Genomic DNA, 20,970 nt, shown 5'->3' with positions numbered 1-20,970 from the left:
AATGCTAATTTGGATCGTGAAATGCCGTTTGTTTTTTGTAAAGGGCCATTAGAGTATCTCCAATCATTATATTAAACTCAAACTCATTTTAGTGTAAATGTCACACTAAATATTGATTTTACTCCAACCATTTACACTAAACTCAAACTCAAAAGAATATTATACACTCACTTACTTTTTACACTTTTCAATCACACCTATATACTTGATCTAAATTACACACTAACCCCATGACTCTTTGTCAATAACTTAAATTAAATTAAATAATATATAGTAATAGATTTTGTTTAAAATTAAGATTCTGTCAATTTTGAAACTAATAAACAATTATTGAAAAATGAAAATTATGTATCTGTAGTAGTATTAACCATTAAGAATAATATTGTGTACGCGTAGTAGTAGAATAGGCAGTGCTACTTCATTTGCTAACTTTTTTTCAATTATGTACGTGTAGTGTTATCAATATTATTAATTTAACTAATAATTTGTAATACTATTATTATACTTATGTTATTATTCCTACCTTCTTCTTCATCCTCTTTCACACCGCAGCTTTTCTTTCTCAAGTTTTTCTGTAAGTTTTCTACTCCATACTTTAATTTTTCTTCCTTTCCTTTTTCTATTTTGATACTAATATAAATTGATTTGGAGATGATCGTAGTTATGATACTGGGCTTATCAGTTAAGACAGTTACCAAAATCGAATAGGGGCAATCCCGTCAATTCAAAAGCCTAAAGTCGAGCGCGGGAAACAGATCCTCTGCCCTCACTATCGCGGCGCATCTCTCACTTTACTCTATTATCCTCCTTTCAACTTCTCTTTCTGCCATCTTCTACCTCTTACATTTTGTTTCCACACTTTTAATTTACTTGATTAATTTTCCTGTTGAGTTATACGAGTTTCCTATTAAGGCGATGAATGGCAGCGACAATAGGCGCAAAGATCGGCGGGATTCTCGTATTTCAAAGAAGCAGCAACTGATTCTAAATGCGGAGGAGCAGCTTGAATCCAAGCTCGGATTTGATCTCTTCACCGAAGGCGATACGCGTCTCGGCTGGCTACTTACTTTCGCCTCTGTGAGCATCCTCCATTTCCCCCAATTTATCATCGCTTTAATTCAATCGACATGCATTTTTGATTGATTCGATTCCTTTTTTTTATAATTTGATGTGGTTCGTTGATGTAGTCGTCTTGGGAGGACCGGGAAACTAATAAGGTGCACAGTTGCGTCGATTTGTACTTTGTCTGCCAGGTAAAAGTTTAATTTTTAAGACAGTATTTAGTTTGGAAGAGAATTTGGTTGTTTGTCATCCGCATTTAGATATATGTTGAATGTTTTTGGTGCAGGATGGTTCAATGTTTAAGGCGAAATATAAGTTTCGACCTTATTTTTATGCTGCCACCAAGGTAAGGCATTACACACTTCGAATGCTACAAATAAATTTCTACCGTAGAGCAACTCTCCTATATAGACAACCAAATGATGGGGGTTTCAATAATGTTGTTGTAGGAAAAAATGGAAACCGATGTTGAGGCATATTTGAGAAGGCGATATGAGGGCCAAATTGCAGATATTGAAATTGTAGAGAAAGAAGATCTTAATCTTGTAAGTAAAAAACGACCTCTATTATATTTTCACTGATGTTATCTCATCTTACCTCATTATGTTCGATTTACACACATTGCTTGTTATTGTTCTCCCATTATAATAGGTGCTCAATTGTAGTTACCTGTTACCTTATCTTCATTAGTAAACATGTTTATTTTCCTACGCTGTTATTAAACAACCTTTTTTTTATGTACATGAGCTTGAGTATGCATAAATACATACTGAAATTACTATGTACTGAAGTACTCCAATTGTCACAGAAAAATCACCTGTCTGGTCTGCACAAGTGCTATTTAAAGATATCTTTTGATACTGTTCAACAACTAATGCAAGTCAAGAAAGATCTTGTTCATGTTGTTGAAAGAAACAAAGCAAAGATGGACGCCGAGGATGCATATGAGTCCATATTGGCAGGGAAAAGGTAATGCCTATCTTCTTTTGATAAATTCATAACAATGAGCACTCTCTGAATCTGCAGATGTTTTGATTGAGCAGCAAACAACGGCTCCAAGATTTCATAGATTGTATCAATGATCTACGTGAATTTGATGTACCCTATCATGTTCGCTTTGCAATTGACAAAGGTAATTCTGTATACATGTGGTTTTCTCTCTTATTCTCTATGTGAATTCACATACAAATATCCCACATAATACATTCTTGAGTTCACATAATTCAGATATAAGGTGTGGACAGTGGTATGATGTAAGTGTATCCAGCACTGGGGTTATAGTGGAAAGGAGAACAGATCTGTTGCAACGTGCAGAAGTTCATGTCTGTGCTTTTGATATTGAGACTACAAAGCTGCCATTAAAATTTCCAGATGCAGAATATGATTCAATCATGATGATTTCGTACATGATTGATGGCCAAGGGTACCTCATCATTAATAGAGAGGTATATATGACCAGACCTAAATTATTTTACATCCATGTTTTTCATGGCTTATCTTAGGTTAAGGATGATAGTTGCTCCCATTCCCCCTCTTCCCTTTTTTATTTGGTGGTTGACCGAGGGAAATGTGGATATTAAAATGTTATAATTGAAAAAAGGTTTTGGGAAGGATTTTAAAACCAAACTCCATTCTGTATTGGCATTTTATATAAAAGTACCCAACTTCTATAAGAGATGAAAACTAGTTCACAAGAAGTTCAAATTAACTAGATTATTATCTTGAGCTTGTTGTTTAAGAGTGATCGTATCTACTGTTTCTATTACTAAAATTAGATAAGCCTGATCTCTGGGATCTCTATAATGTGATTTCTTTAGCAGTACCTTCAAACTTGCCTTACTAGATCAAAGATCTCATTTCGACAGTTTAGCCTAGTCCAAGTGCAGTGTTTTAGTTTATGAAGATAAAACACGTTTTACGCAAGTTAGCTTGTTAGGTGATTAATTTATGTGAATGTGCTATAACTGACAATTAGTTATATTTGCAAATCATTGCAGTGTGTAGGGGAGGATATAGAGGATTTGGAGTACACTCCCAAACCAGAATTCGAAGGTTGCTTCAAAGTGAAAAATGTTAAAGATGAGGTATTAATGGCTTATGACTTATTATTATACATCTGAAACACATATATTTTTAATTATATATGACTCTGGGAATTATTGCAGAAAGGACTACTTAGCTTGTGGTTTGCTCATATGCAAGATGTAAAGCCTGGTATATACGTGACATACAACGGAGACTTTTTTGATTGGCCATTCCTGGAGACCAGAGCAGCCCATCATGGTTACGACATGAATGAAGTATGTGTCACTGCTAGCCACATTAAACTTCTTAAGTTTTTCTGTTTTCAGAAGATTATGTCATTAATCTTTTCCACTGATGTATCACTGCCTAGCCACATGAAACTTCTAAAGTTTTTCCATTTTTAGAGTATTCTGTCATCAAACTTTCCACTGACACATTGGATCATTAATAAAGGATGCTGAATTTTGTATCGCTTTGAAGCTCTATATTTCTGTTGCATGATATTGCATTATGCCCTTTTACTTTCCTGATTGTGGAGATAATAAAATTAGAAATCACTGACTACTGTGTTTGCATTCCAAATTTCCTCTTCTCTAAAGGTTTAACAGGTACTCATGAACAACTGAAAATCAATTATTTTCTGTTGTATAAAATTCAAGCACCGACATCTATCATTTTAGCAGCTTGATTGCGTAATCTTGGTAGCTATTGCATCCATTTATTCGCAAGCTCATTTTCCCTTTACCAAAAATCCAAGCTGTAGATAGTCTTGTTTCTCTGGTTCTCTTGTAACTTATGAACTGCAGGAACTTGGATTTCGATGTGACAAAGTTCAAGGTGAATGTCGTGCCAAATTTGCTTGCCATCTGGATTGTTTTGCTTGGGTTAAACGTGATAGTTATCTACCTCAAGGCAGCCAAGGCTTAAAGGTGCAACTACTTTATTCAACTTTTGGTTTTAGATTCTTCCCTCTTGCTTATAATTTCCTATTTTTGTACACCCTCCGTCCCATGTTACTCGCACTTTTCATTTTAGGCCGTAAATTTGGGATTGATTTTTTAGTGTAAATAAATTAAAATCTAAGTGTAATGAGACATCACTTAATAAATGACCTCTTAACTTAATCTAACATATGAATTAAATACATTAATTCTAACTTAAACTATAAATAGTGTAAGTAGTTCGTGACGAGCCGAAATGGAAGAGTGCAAGTAACATGGGACGGAGGGAGTATGATTTTCCATCTAATACATTTATAATTTTTATTTTCCCTCTAGCTTTTAGTTACCTACCTTGCAGACGTCATTCTGAACTATTGTTTTATTCCCTTATTTTCCCTTTTATAACATAATGGTGTCAGCCATGGGATTCTTTTCAAACATGGAATAGCTAAAAATGCGAGTGTTCTGATTCTAAACTAGGCATAGTTAAAATGACTCTTCTCCATTGTTTCTGTGCTCATAAATGGTTCCAGGATTCATCTCGTGTTTATCCAGTTCAAACAATGCACTCATGTGACTCTGATGAATTTTAATCGTGTAACTCATGTGATTTATCTTCTTTCCATTATATGTCTAGAATCTAGATTATAATATTAACTCTTCATATTTCAGTCTGTTACGAAAGCTAAATTGGGCTACGATCCTTTAGAAGTCAATCCTGAGGATATGGTTCGCTTTGCAAAAGAAATGCCGCAGGTATGTACACTATTGTAAAATATTAATTGGAGAAGATCATTGATGGTAGAGCTTGTTTCTCAGCTTGAGCAATATAAATTTACAAACAATATCAGAACTAGCTTAGACTCATCTTTAAATTGGGGAGAATTACTAGGTTTAGAAGTAGGCGGTATGTTTGGTGAAACCTTCTTCTGTTCTGGAGGCTGATACTAGACAACACACCCAGTCACAATACACGTGCATGCAACTGTATAAGCTGCAGACTGCAACTGTCAAAGCTGCAGACTGCAACTGTCAAAGCTGTAGTATCAATGTATCATGCAATCAACTAAGCGATTAGACAGAACTCTTGAGCAGCTTAATGGTGACTTCCTTTCATAAAAGTCTCATGCTCTTTGGGTTAAAGGTGAACCACTGATTGACAGTGATTCCTCGAACCTATGTGGTTGACTGTTAATGCTCAAAGTTAAGATTCAATGGGAGTTACACAAAGCGGATTTAAATAAATCCAGTAAACAAATAGGACTTCATGTTATCCAAAACAGGTTCCCATCTGTTCCGGGGCTGTTCTATAATAGAGAATTGGTATGGAACTGGTATAAAAAAGATAAATTATATATTATCTCAGTATCTCTACTCTCTAGTCAACAACAGCCACCATTGTCAAGGCTAATGTGTTGTTAATAACAGTGAAGGCATGGTTTTGCACATCTTAGTTGGTTGATCTGAGATGATCATATTTGTGGATTAGTTTAGATAATTGTCAATATTTATCTTTAGTTTATCATCCTTAGTTGCTTTGAGTTGATCTTTTAGGAGTCTTTAGTTAGTAGCTTGTATTTTCCTAGTTTGAGTATGTTTAGGATCTTTATTTTGTTAGAATTTTATTTCAAGTTGGAATCTTTAGCAGGGTTTATAAATAGGGTTACGTTTATCAGTTTTAAGTGTCATAAATTTAGTTGAGTTTTTCCAGTGCAAGCTATGTGTTGTTGGTGTGTTGCCCTTCTTGAAGGTGTGGCATTTTCAAAAGCGTTATCTAGTAATCATTTTCTATTAATTTATAGTATTATATTACTTTCTAGTCCTTTTCTGTTATTTTCCTGGTGTTTGGTGTTGTCTCTGATCTCTACGACTTATCACTCTTCATCCACCTATACTCCTACCATTATCAGTCAAACATATCTTAGAGACTTGGGATATCATGAAACTCTCATGGATACCTTAGAAGGGTTACTAAACTTTTTTGCATTCAATTTCTTAGAAGAACTTGCACTGGCATTGTTTCTTTTGGCCTATTGGTATTTGGTGTATTTTGCCCGCCACCCCCAAGATAACAATGGAGGTATTTAGCAATCAAGGATCCCTCATTTTTCCATCCTGAAAACAAGTATCAGGATGAAGTAACTGTTCTTTATTCCATTAGTTCTACTTTCTGCTTAACTCAATCATGATCTTTACTTGACCTTTTACTGCTTTCAGTATGATGTTTCATGTTTGATACTCCACTAACCATCTCCGTGGTTTACATTGTTGTAACTTTGCAGACGATGGCATCATATTCTGTTTCTGATGCTGTTTCTACCTACTACCTATATATGACATATGTACACCCCTTTATTTTCTCCTTAGCGACCATAATTCCCATGCCACCAGACGAAGTTTTAAGAAAAGGAAGTGGGACACTTTGTGAAATGCTTCTCATGGTTCAGGTGAATCATTGAAGTGCTATACATTATGTTTTATGTTGGAACTGTGGGTCATTGATGCTTTCAAGTGCATACAAGCTTTGTTCTTCATTCACTGGATTTATGCTTTGCATTATTTGTCTTATGAGCCTTCTAGCTTCTCCATGTTCTATAATGTTATTTAACCCAATGAGTAAAGGAAAAGAAATCACATAACAGGAAACATCAGATAAGCCATTTTAGCTCTGTTGGCCTCTTTTAAACTACATATGGTGATAGTTCTTTGCCTTTTTATTCTTGCAGGCATACCAAGCAAATGTTATCTGTCCTAATAAGCACCAATCTGATCCGGAGAAATTTTACCACAATCAACTCCTTGAGAGTGAGACATACATTGGGGGCCATGTGGAGTGCCTAGAAAGTGGAGTTTTTAGATCTGACCTTCCAACAAGTTTCAAACTCGATCCAGCTGCTTATGAGGTAATCATCTATCTCAGCTCCTATTAAATAAAATATGGAGTATGTGTTATTTTGTTACAGCAGCTGTTTATTAGAAGGTCGTCAGCAAAACTTGTTGCAATCTTAAGTGAAACAGTGCAATTCTTTTATCTGGTGCATATCATGAAAGGCAATCTGTACCATCAATTTTGGAATCGTAAACATCATTTTCTTGCATATTTTGAATGAGGAAATACCTCAGCATTCACTATATCTTAGATATGTTGAATGTGTCCTTCCTGTCTTATAACTGAGAGGTCTAGGGTTCCAGCACCACAGTCCCCCCCACCCCAAAGTCAAAAAAATCAAAACATATTACACGTGTTGAATGCTTTCAAAATCTTGTACTACATATGATTGAATATTAAAGTTACTGATTTGGCTGCCAACTGTTCCTATTTAGAAAGTTGTGATACATTATACACATAATGTTGAAGGAAAACATGCTAGGAGGTCGATTATTGTTGTTGGATGATCTGTGCTCAATTTTATAGTCTGCAAAGGCTTGTAACCTGCAAGAAAATTTTCCTTGTATCTTACTGAAGTAAGAATGAATTATCCTTACAGCAATTAATAGACAATCTAGACCGGGACCTGCAATATGCTATCATAGTTGAAGGAAAGATGGATCTGGAATCAGTTACAAATTATGATGAAGTTAAGAATGCCATTTGGGAAAAGGTAATGTAACCTCTTCCGTCCATGTGAAGAATGCTTCTGATCACCTCATTATGTTAAGTGCAGATATTAGACTGTTTCCTTTGCTTCATCCTTATATTTAATCTTATCCAACGGGAGAAGTTTATCTCATCTGAGCTATTTTTCTTTTTTGACTGTGTGATCTGAACTGTAACCCTTTTCTCCCTTTTTTTTGCTGATCACCATCTGAACTAGTCAATCCTTGCTAGTCGCTATTTAGAGCCCAGTGCGGGCAGAGTATTCCATATTCCTTTATGTGCACAATATATTTGATCATGCAAAAATAAAAAAAGGGTTTTGAAGGGGAAGTTCAAAAGCCTCAATATTATTTGGAATTACCTTGTATCTATTTTTCTTCATAAAAAAATAGATGTTGCCCCATGTTTACAAACATACCTTGGAAGTTGTGCATGATCTAGTAGAAGAAAATATCAAATTAGTGCAAATTGAGAGGGTTGTATATGCAAACCTGAATACGAATATTGTGTGCATGTGGGTAATAAAATGCATATATTATTAGTGTGTATGACAAATATGTGCTTGTTTAAATCTCCTCAAATCTCTTCTTATCTGTTATCATATTCAAGTTTGTAACAAATGCATAGCCTGTATCCATGTGACTTACTAAAATTTGTTTGCTTCTCTCCTTCTATGTGCAGCTAGTGAAACTGCGAGATGACCCAATATGTGAAGAATTTCCTCTCATATATCATCTTGATGTTGCTGCTATGTATCCAAACATCATTTTAACAAACAGGCTTCAGGTAATCGTATATCACATATCTCATTATGAACTTCACTTTGTAGTGCAATTTAGAGTATTATACACAAAGGATAAAATTTAGATGCACATATCAAACCACATTTGATCCTATCATCTCAACTTGATCCTATATCTGATGATCTGAACATGATCCATGACCAAATAGGTAGTACTGTTCCATGAAATTCAAACCAAGCATTTTATTTTTGTGAATTTTTGGGTTATTGCTTATGGGGGCAATTAGCCATTTCTGAAGCTTCCAAGCCCTGAAGCTTCTGTCTGATAAATGCAGTCTCCAATATTTTATTGCAATATAATTACAGTATATTATCTCTACTTGACTGTGTGGGTGCTATGCTCAAGAGTCACTGGAAAGTTTCCACTCGATGGATTCATGCAACAATAGTCAGCATATAATTTAATTAAAGTTCATTTAGGCTGATATGTACTTGTAAGCCATAATATGACCCTATTATGAGGTGGCATCTGGCTTAATATGCTGTTTTGCTTATGTTTCTTCAATCTCAAATTGTAGCCACCTTCAATAGTCACGGATGAAATATGCACTGCATGCGATTTTAATCGTCCTGGAAAAAATTGCCTTAGGACGCTTGAATGGGTTTGGCGTGGAGAGACATACATGGCAAAGAGAAGGTTTGATTAGTATTCCTCTATTATTTAGTTAATTAAACAAAATACTGCCGTGAGTATTTTTTAATCAATCCAGTTGATTATATTGCTACAGTGATTATTATCATATAAAGAGGCAAATTGAGTCTGAGTTTGTTGATGGCATGAATGGAAAATTATCCAACTCTTTCCTTGACCTGCCTAAAGCAGAACAACAAGTGAGACTAAAGGAGCGACTAAAAAAATACTGCCAAAAGGTATGTCTATATCGTTTCCCACATCCCTTTATTTATAACAGCAGGTGCTTGAAACAGAGTTTATACTATTTTCTCCATCTTTTAGGCATATAAAAGGGTACTGGATAAACCTATTACTGAAGTTCGAGAAGCAGGGATCTGCATGCGTGAAAACCCATTCTATGTTGACACTGTCCGCAGGTAGGTGTCTAAAATATTGTCATGATTCTTTTTGACACATTCAATCCACTATTTCATATGGACCCTTCTTTCACATCCTTATTAACCATAAGTTGGAATTTCAAGCCAAGTGGCCATACTCAAGATTGTTCTCTTTTTTTGTTGTTTGGTTTAGCTTTCGAGATAGAAGGTATGAATACAAGGGGCTTAATAAAGTTTGGAAGGGAAAGTTGTCAGAAGCAAAAGCCAGTGGGAACTCTATCAGAATCCAGGAAGCACAAGTATTAATCTCTCTTGGTCCAGTTTACAATAATGTAAGGCTGTTGTGGAAGTAAGACTAACTCTGATGGCATTACTTTTTCAGGACATGGTAGTGCTTTATGATTCACTGCAACTTGCACATAAGTGCATTCTCAACTCCTTCTATGGATATGTTATGCGCAAGTATGTTGTTAGACTTCCATGTTATTGAAGTCCTATCTTTCATATAAATCTTATGTGTTCTTAAATGTCTTGGTGAACTTCTAAATTTGCCAGGGGTGCAAGATGGTATTCAATGGAAATGGCTGGGGTTGTTACATATACCGGAGCTAAAATAATTCAGAATGCACGCTTACTGGTTGAAAGAATTGGGAGGCCTCTTGAGTTAGACACTGATGGTATATGGTGTTGTCTACCTGGATCTTTTCCAGAGAACTTCACATTCAAGACAAAGTGCGTTTTTGTAGCAGAAATGCTTGGCTGCCTTTTATATATTCACCTCTCACCCATTTGATTTTTCAGTCTATGTGGATAACAATAAACTGAAGTTGCAACATGATGATTGAGTTGTTATTGTTTATGTTTTGATATAATGTCCAGTATTTTTCTCATGTGCTAATGTTGTTTGAAGATATGCTGACCATATTTTTTGTAATGTATAATCAGAGACTCAAAGAAGAAGCTGACACTTTCATATCCATGTGTCATGCTAAATGTGGATGTGGCTAGAAACAACACCAATGATCAATACCAGGTTAGTAAATAAACCTTCCCTTTGTATTCCAGTTAGTTCCGACGTAACTTCGTAATTTCCAAATGGTTTGTCATTAACGTTGGGCAGGAGAATTAAACGTCATATTACTAACACAAGAATCATCTACTGCTTTTTGCAGAATCTAAAAGATCCTTTGAGTAAGACATATACAACGCATAGTGAATGCTCAATTGAGTTTGAGGTGGATGGGCCATATAAGGTGATGCCAAGTAAATGCATGACAGCTGTAGATTTGTGCTTTCGGCAGTGGCTGTCCGTTAACTTTTCATATATTACTGATTACTGAAGGACATCTGTAATCTTATGCATATAGGCAATGATTATACCAGCTTCCAAGGAGGAAGGGATTTTGATTAAGAAACGGTATGCAGTTTTCAATGATGATGGTACCCTAGCTGAACTCAAGGGTTTTGAAATCAAGCGAAGAGGCGAGCTGAAACTGATCAAAGTTTTCCAGGTAATTCTGTAACAGGCAGTGCCCCATGCTGTGACATTTGAAGAACTAACAAATTTTTCTGCCTATTTCTATCTCCCATGTTTATGCTTTTGTGGTAATTTATCCTTATCAGTATTCTAGTGCCCAGGTTTTTATTATCTAAATTGTTTTTGTTTTTTGTAGGCCGAGCTTTTTGATAAGTTCCTTCGTGGATCAACCTTAGAAGAGTGTTATTCAGCTGTTGCTGCTGTTGCAAATCGCTGGCTTGACCTTCTTGACGTATGTTACTTAGTTTGATTATGACTTCCTTCAACATATGCAAGACTGCAATATCCCATTTCCAACATGATTATTGATCAGCTTTATCTCAGTCTAACTCAAACCATTGGAGAAACTGGAATGGTTACCTTTCTTTTTTAGACGTTTTAGCTTGCTCTGAATAGTAGAATGCATTTCCTTTGAGATTAGGCTATTTTGAAAAGTACTTTGGACTTTGGAGTATGTTTGACATATTTTCAAGTACAGCAAAGTATTGTCTCGAAGATATTCTGTAGCTTTTATTTTGACTCTCTTCACCAGCATCTATGTATTTCGTTTCTTGTATAACTAACAACTCTTAGCTGCATTTCCATGAGATTTCATCATCTTAAATATCTTATAATTACAGAACCAAGGAGAGGACGTCACAGATAGTGAATTGCTTGATTATATATCAGAATCAAGTACAATGAGCAAGTCCTTAGCAGATTATGGGCAACAAAAGTCATGCCCAGTAACCACAGCAAAGCGCTTAGCTGATTTCCTTGGAGATGCTATGGTTAAAGATAAAGGGTTGCGCTGTCAGTATATTGTTGCTTGTGAACCGAAGGTATACAATTCATAATACTATGAGATGGCTATCAACACCACCAGTCCTGTTTCTTGTTCTCTTCAATTAATTTAGCTTCTTTGGCAAGGATAAAAAGAATAGCATTTAGCCATTTAGTCAGGAATTGTTCTGAATGCAATACAATATTCTAATGTGCTTTTGGATGGATACTGATTAATTTTAAAGAAGCATTCACTCAAGAATTGGTTCCAGTGCAATTTGATACAGCATTATTGGCTTAAAAGATTATTGACATACCACATTGAACAGGGAACCCCAGTAAGCGAACGTGCTGTTCCTGTTGCAATTTTTGAGACTGAACCAGGTTGATTTATACAGAGTTCTCTCTTGCTCTTTTTTTCTAATTTTATATCAACAGAAAAAAAAGTGCTTAGCTGGCATGAAAATACATTACAGAAATTATGAAGTTTTATGTGAAGAAGTGGTGCAAAGTCTCATCAGATGTTGGCATCCGGTCAATCATTGATTGGTCATACTACAAACAAAGGCTTAGTTCAGCTATTCAAAAAATTATCACAATCCCAGCTGCCATGCAAAAGGTCACGCAAGTTACTGTGTCTCGGTAGCTTATTTCCCTTTTATACCCCTCTCCCTTTACTGAACTGCAATCTCTTAATTGCCAGGTTGCAAACCCTGTCCCAAGGGTTATTCATCCTGATTGGTTGCACAAGAAAGTTAAAGAAAAAGATGACAAGTTTCGCCAGCGGAAGTTGGTTGATATTTTCAACCGAAAAGAAAACGATGATGCTGTGGGATTGAGTGGTTATCCTCATGCTAATGGTCACACTATAGATGTACAGAATATTACAGACATGGAAGACTTTAGATCTGGAAAAACTCCTCCTGTGAGACCTCAACCTATTGTTCATTCATACGTGATCTGTAATGAACAGCATCAAGTTGAAACGAATAGTCTTGGGGGGAGTACACAGCAAAATGATAAACAAACTGGACAAAATCAGTCTACTCATCCATTGCAAAAGGCTCCTGAAGAGACTATCGATAGAGTTGTCGACTATCAAGGATGGTTGGAGTCAAAGAAGAGAAAGTGGAGAGGGACTCGGGAAAAAAGGAAACGCCAACGGTATTCTTCATCATATCTAATGTATTTAAATAATTGTTTCTATAACATTTTCATAATAGGATACTTAAAAATTCTAATTATTTCAATGTTAATTTTTGTTTGTTAACTTTTACTTTCACAGGTTAAACCTTGTAAATGATGTGGAGGTTCCCAGTGGCTCTGCACATAACATGCTCTAGGTGGAGTTGGGGTGAATTCCTATTTCCAGAGGCATGACTTAGCGCTCACCCGTTGCCATTGGCAGGTGATGCATTTTTTAAGAATAATTTGTTTTGTAAATTTTCAGTTGCTTTGTATTTTCCTCCATAGAGAGCTGACTGTGATTCTTCCTTTTGTCAGATCATTCAGCTCGAACCAAGTGGACAGCATGGCCAATTTTTTGCTTGGGTAGTTGTAGAAGGAGCAATGCGTAAGATCCCCATATTAGTTCCCAGAGTATTCTACCTCAACTCTAAGGCCCCTGTAACAGAAGAATTCCCTGGAAGGCGTGTAAACAAGATTCTTCCCCACGGACACCAAAGCTACAACCTTATTGAGGTACACCTTCTAAAGTGTACATGAGTTGTTCTAATCACAGAGACCAGCCTTTAAGTAATCAAGTTACAGTTTAACGTTGCATTTTTATTGAAAGGTCATAATTGATGAAGACCAATTTGGGACTGAAAGTAAGAAATTAGCCGCTCACCTTGCAGATCCTGAAGTTGAGGTATCTTTTTTTCTAGCCCAGAGTGATATGCTGCTAGCTTCTTCAAGTACTTGTCTGGATAATTGCAGTGCAAGATGTTAATATTAATACGCACAATTTGTCTTCACTTTGAAACTTCTGAGGTCTCTTGACTTAATGAATTTCTCTAACATCATATTTCCCCATTTCTACACTCACTGCTTTAGGGAGATAAAATTTTACATTTTCAGCGGATCATATAGTGAGTTCATAGTTAAAGGACTCAATTACACTAAAATAGTTTTGATGTAATACTTGCAGTTGTCTCATAGTATGGCCCATTTCACATTGCAGTAAACTTTCTGTTAAATCATTCCTCACTTTCTGTTAAAATCTACTCTTCAAGTTTGTTGTATGGCTTCATTACCAACTTAGACCATGCATAAAACTTGACGTTAAATAGCCGCAATTGCAACCACTTTTTTCACCCAACTCTCAATGGTAATGATATCCTCATAGTAGAAGTAGAAATTGTTTCCATTTCCTCCTTATGTAATTTAGCATTGTCTAGAAATTAGACGGTGAGAACTTCCCTTGTAGTCATGACAACATAATATCAGTCGCATTGTTCAGTAGAGCTGTTTTTTTTTATCTCATTCCTCTAGTTGTGGTGGGGTTGGAGATTCAGGACTTGTACATTAAGCCTCATTTAATTTGGTTGATAAGGGTGGATTACCAGAAATTATGCAACTTTGTTAAGTCTATGAAAATTGCAATAACCATATTTGCCCACTCATAGAGCTAGTCTGGATTTTACTTTCAGATTATGAATTTATGATGATAAGAATGTGAAACTTCTCAGGGAATATATGAAACCAAGATTCCACCGGAGTTTAATGCCATCCTTCAGATTGGTTGTGTCTGTAAAGTGGATAAATCAGCAAAAAAAAGAAACTTCCAAGATGGCTGGAGTTTGAGTGAATTGCACATGAAGACAACAACTGAGTGCCCATATCTGGAGCATTCATATAATTTCTTCTACTTGTATCATAGGTACTATGTGTTGTTGAAAAACAAGTTATTTTCCTAGTTAATAAACTAGATTTTCTGTAGTTAAGGTAATATTGTCTATCAAATCATACTAAATATTTTGGCATTTAATTTTCTTCAGCATCTGTGACAGCCGAGCCATTTTTGTTGCATATTTTCCTGCATCAAGCCAAATTGCTGTTGTGGTAGTCAGTCCTTTCCAGAGTAAGGAATTGTCATCTCAAATGCTAGAGAGACAATTTCGTGAAGCTAGCCAAGCATTATCCAAGCAAACTACTACAAATAAAGACATTACTTTCAAGGTATTTTGATTATTGATGCGTTTTTTCGTAATAATATATTAATTGTTTTATCATGTTCTTGCACTTTCTCGTAGGTGGACTATGTTGGGCATGTCAAAGATGCTCAAGGAAACTTGCAGAGGATGATAACCGAATACAGGTCTCTCTCATACTTTACAAAATCTCAGCTCCCTAGTTGATGTTGGCAAATGAAACAAAAATAACATAATAATGTCCCACATGCATGTAAAGAGTCTAATGGGTCACTCCTCCTATCACCAATTGGGCGGGTCGCCAATTGTGGACTAAATTTAACTGACCCAATGGTATAAATAAACTGGTATAACTGAACTGAAACTGAAAAATGACGGACCCAATGGTATATTTGGGTTTTAAATTTGCTAATATTCTCCTGAACTTTTCTTTGATGTAATTTGACACTCCCTCCGTCCCATAAAAATAAGGACACTTTCCTTTCCAGTCCGTCCCATAAAATTATCCCATTTCCATTTAAGAAAAGCTCTCTTATACATCAATTTATTTACAATTTATAGCACTAGGGCCACCGTTAAACACTAATAGTAATATGGGTTCCACTCTCTTACTTTACTTTTTCTCCACTTTAACTATTTATTACTCCTTCCGTCCGCCATTAGGAGTCCCATTTATAGGCGGCACGGGTTTTAAGAAATGTTAAGAAAAGTGGGTGGAAAAAAGTTAGTGGAATAGGTGTCCCACTTGTATATATTAGTTTTAAATAAAATGTGAGTGGAATGAGTTAGTGGAAGGTGAGACCCTATTACCATTTATGGTAAAAGTGAACCGGGACTCCTATTCGCGGACGAACTAAAATGGAAAAACGGGACTCCTATTCGCGGACGAACTAAAATGGAAAAACGGGACTCTTATTCGCGGACGGACTAAAATGGAAAAACGGGACTCCTCTTCGCGGACAGAGGGAGTATTATTTTTCCAAAATGAGTGCAGAAAATGAAATGCCTCTATTAAGGCGGAACGGAGGGAGTACTAATTATGTGGCATGTATGATTTGACATATACCCTCTGTGTAATTTCTTTGGCAGACATCGGCATCATGGACCTGTAATCGCTGTTATAGAGTGCCCTAATATTCAGTTATTGAAGTCTGGCATTAGGTCACTGGAAGACTTTCCTTGTGTAACCATACCCTCCAATGCTCATGATAGCAAATATCAGGTGAATCTGAGTGTTGCATTAAGGTTTATGGGTTTTATTTATGTGTTGGTTTATTGTTGTACTAAGTACTAACACATTGCTGGATTCTTTGGTTATCAGGCTATTGGTTGGCAAGTAATTGCTGCAAAAATTGGACTACAACGATGTGCTGCTTCATCACAATGGTTGAATGAGAGAGTTACACTTTCACGATATGCCCATGTAAACGCCGCTGCACTCATTACTTGATATGTGCTGTACTTTATTATATTATTTTCCAGTTTTTTATGAAGATATTCATATATAAACAGGTTCCGTTAGGAAATTTTGAAGTTGACTGGCTCATACACACTGCTGATATTTTTTTCTCAAGAGCTTTGCGTGATCAGCAACAGGTTTTTACTTTCTTTATTTGTTAAGATTTACTTTCCTTCCAACCTTAAGTAAAGTTCAAAAGATGTAATGAGCCACTTGCGTCCTTATATATTTCACCCTGGGCGTGTTTTCATTGGCATGGAATTTGGTCCAACAGGTTCTGTGGATATCTGATAATGGCTTCCCAGACTTGGGAGGCACTACTGAAGATGTACCGTGTTTTATAGATGAAGTAAGTAATATAGACTTCAGAATGAGTTATATTTTGTTGGGCCTGGCATTTTTTTGTGCTGGCCAGTGGCCACAGGAAAATACTTGCTCCTGTGCTCCTGCTCCATTGTTAGTAATCAGAGAGTTTATAATGATCTCTGTAACCAGGTCAATCAACCTATCCTCACTTACCCTGGTGCATATAGGAAAATTACAGTTGAGCTTAAGGTATAATTCTCGTATCTCATTCTCCCTCCTTTTCTTCTGTTTTCCCTTATCTCCCTTCTATCCATTAAAGTAATCTGTGTCTCTTATTTTTTAGATTCATCACCTAACTGTCAATGCTCTTCTCAAAAGTAACCAAGTGAATGAAATGGAAGGAGGAGCATTATTTGGTTTCGATCAGGATATGAATTCATCTTCATCTAATACAGAGAAACAATATTGTTATGATGAGGAAATTTCCTGTGCTCCTGCATTTCGTGCTCTGAAGCAATTAATCCAGAGATGCCTTGCTGACGCAGTTACATCAGGAAATGTGTTTGCAGATGCTGTATTACAGCATCTCTACCGATGGCTTTGCAGGTTTTTTACTGAAGTTTATTTCTGTGCATATAATATTGTTTTACTAACCTCCTTTCACAATTTGCAGTCCAATATCTAAACTTCATGACCCAGCTCTCCATCGCATGCTTCATAAGGTGATCTTTTTTAACAGGGAAATAAGTCTTACTTCTCCAATTGATAAAGAAATATGATGGGTTGCATATGAGTCAGCTCATGTCATTAAAATTGTTTTTTTTCCTATCTCATGTTTTATTCTCAGCAACAGTGTTAAGCTGATTGATGTTTTCAGTTTTTACTACTAAGTGATCTTTATGCTTGCTGCAAAGGATTTCATTGCCAATCCAGTGATATCTAAGTTGAGTTGTTGGAATCTACTACTCAAAAGAGAGAATATATGCTATTTCACATACTTCCATTTTTGAAAGCATGTTTGTCCATCTCATGAGGTGTTAATTAATTTCTACTTAGTAAATAGATGTTATCTTCAATGCCAGGTTATGCAAAAGGTGTTTGCTTTGCTTCTGGCAGAGTTCCGCAAATTAGGTGCAACAATTGTATTTGCAAGCTTCAGCAGAATTATAATTGATACTGGAAAGTCAGATCTATCTGCTGCAAAAGCTTACTGTGATAGTGTACTTAAAACTCTGCAGACAAGGTTCGTCTCAACATGCATTTTGGTGATTTATTATCTTTATGCAAATATGTTTGTTGGAGGGAAGTGGCTGGGTTGGCAGGTTTTGTATTTTGACCACTTTTATGGGTTGTTTCTTGGGTGGTGCATGTCATCTCAAACTTCCTTTGTAGCAGGGACTTGTTTGAGTGGATTGAACTTGAACCTTATCAGTTTTGGCATTCCCTACTCCTCATGGATCAGGTAAACAACCCTTCTTAGTTTGTTGAGAACCAAAATTGACTATTTTAGTGTTGTAAAATCATGATACAGCTTTTATCGATCGTTGTGATATTATTGATTTGATTATGGAGTGTTTTTCTCTTTTTCTACACTTAACAGTTTATTTCACCTGAATAGAGATCTGCTAAGTGTAGTCTTTGGTTATGTTAGAATAATATGTATAATTGTTATAGCTCATCTTTGCACTTTAATACACTTCTAAAATAAGTGATACTTCTAATGGACCCAAGACTTGTACAATGGTTTAAAGCATTTGTATGTCACCAAGTGATTAGGTACCTGGAAAGTGTCATCCAGCATTTCCAACACGCAAAAGGGCTTTATTGTCAATCTAATAAAAACATTATTATAGCAACGAACTACTAATTTCTGACACCTATACAAACTTTATTTGCTTTATCCTTTCCCCTGTACTTTTGATACATTATTTACATTGCCAACCTCTTCCTTTTCAACCTTAGTACAACTATGGTGGAATCCTAGCTAGATCAGAAGATAGACCCACAGAAGAATGTACAAGTGCTGTTGCAGAAAGTGTGTGCACTGACTCTCGAGTAGAAATCGTCTCCAACTGGGCCATAGCAGAAAACTTGACAAAAGTAACTCAGGTAGGCTAATCATCCATGTGAAAGTTAATAAGTACTTCTTTATCTTTTTAAGATCAAATTGTCCCTTTATCCTCTTTACTTCAGAAGGTTGTTTTGCGTCAAAGCTTACTCAAAGCCCCTGAAGGAAAAACAAAGAAATAGATATTAGCCACAAACAGTGTGGCACAGATACATCAGAGCAGAAAAATGGCCTTAGCTAATATTCTACCCATACCGTTCCCTGAACCTCAATTCATATGAAAATATTCTATAGCTGTTTAGTTTAGCAAAGATACTACCTTTGTACTACTAAATGAATTCCGGAATTAGTATCAGCTGCATACTCTTTGCATGCACTGCCTAATCAACTGCTTGTCTTTTGTGCAGGATCACTTTATCTTAATTGTATCAGAATTTTTGTATTTTCCATGGAAGTTTGCTCAAGAAGAAGCAGCAAAACGAGCATCTGGCATGGGAGACCTGTGCACTCCATCAATCACAGCTGCTACGGCTGAGATTCTTGAATCACAGAAAACAGAGTTTCTGAAGAAAAAGGTACTAATATTTAGTTCATATGAAGTATGCTCCAAATCCTAACAGTTTAAAATTTATTGCTTGATAATCAAATTCTGTGTTCTACAGATTGCGTCTGACTTTACAGACAAACTTCTCAAAATTGTATGTGATCCACATCTTCACATAAAAGGAAGGAACCAGTCTGAGGTTGATCCTCCTGAAAGTTCACATTCTTCAACCAATGTCCAAAAGGGAGATGCCGCTCTAGATTTCATCAAGTATGTCTGTGCAGTTTTGGCACTTGACCAAAATGTTCAGCATGAAATCCTGGTACAGATTATCCATTTTCTCAACTGCCAAAAGTCTAAATTCATTATGTATTTTGCTTCTATACTGATCCCGTTCATCATGCGCATTGGTAAATTAATGCTACATGTCCCTAGCTACTGGCAGTTTTCATTTTGGAAATGACATTTTAGACTTTTAGAAAAAATGAATTCCCAATCTACAGAGGTCTAACTCTAAGGACATTCTGTTCAGAAAATAATCAGTCTTTGATATAGCAAAATAAATCGATTCTTACTTTACATATTCATACATGCTGAGGGCACATAGGAGTTATACTCATATGTAGCTCCTCTGGTAATTCTTTGGTTGTTGTAGACCAAAGATGTCTTGTTTATGTAATTTGTTTTCTTGGTTTTGGATAGGTCATGAGAAGGAATCTTCTGAAATTGGTACGTGTAAGGGAATTTGCTCCTGAGGCTGAATTTCAGAATCTGCAGACATCTTTAACTTTACCAAATGTCATTTGCAGGTAAAAAGGCTATGGTTCTGACCGGAGTCTCATCTTATTTATATCATCTTCAGAAGCGTTGTTTGTTGATTATCAGGTCGTGGTGCTTGATTGTTCATAGAAGGCAGAATTACATAAGGATCAAATATTGCCTGTTCTTTGTTCATTGATAGTTTATGTTCGATATTAGCGTTAATGCTACAAATTTCTAATTCACAACATTATGTATGCAGTTACTGCAACGACTGCAGGGATCTAGATCTGTGCCGTGACAAGGGATTAATCGGTCAGGAATGGCGTTGTGGTGTGGCTCACTGTGGTCAAGCTTATGACCGGGAAGTGATTGAGAATGCTCTCCTCCAGATTATTCGGCAGAGGGAAAGGCTGTACCACCTTCAAGACCTAGTGTGCCTCAAGTGCAATCAGATCAAAGCTGCACATTTAGCCGAGCATTGCTCGTGCGCGGGATCATTTGTTTGCAAGGAAGATTCAGCTGAATTCTGCAACAAAATGCAGACTTTCCAGAATGTGGCGGTGGATCAGAAGTTTCAGCTCCTCCAAGAAAGTGTGTCTTGGATCTTACAAGTCAAATGGCTGTGATCTCTATATCCCAATGTAAGCTTTGGATGAAAGTTGAAGAAAATCACTCGGATTCTATATTTAGAAACCCAAACCAAGATGAATACAAGTCGAGTCCACTTGTGTGTAAAAATGTAATTTAGCATTCATTGTAGCGTATGTTGAGACAATATTTTACTTGTGTATAGAAATGCCTCATTGGCTCATTATATGAAATCATTATATAATGTCATTTCATTAAATTTGTGCCTATGTATAATTCATCACTTATTGGGGAATACTCCAACTTTAAACCATGGAGTATATTATATAGTACATCTTTCTTCTCTTCCACGC

The 20,970-nt window shown here is 36.1% G+C and overlaps 1 pseudogene; it reads left to right on the top strand.

Annotated features, from left to right (window-relative positions):
* Positions 1 to 823: 823 nt before the first annotated feature.
* On the top strand, positions 824 to 20,876 carry LOC121741821 (annotated as a pseudogene).
* Positions 20,877 to 20,970: the final 94 nt, after the last annotated feature.

The sequence above is a fragment of the Salvia splendens genome, chromosome 7, assembly GCF_004379255.2.
Source record: "Salvia splendens isolate huo1 chromosome 7, SspV2, whole genome shotgun sequence".
Taxonomy (NCBI): Eukaryota; Viridiplantae; Streptophyta; class Magnoliopsida; order Lamiales; family Lamiaceae; genus Salvia; species Salvia splendens.
The sequence above is the reverse complement of the archived record's forward strand: the minus strand, read 5'-3'. Positions and strand labels throughout refer to the sequence as shown.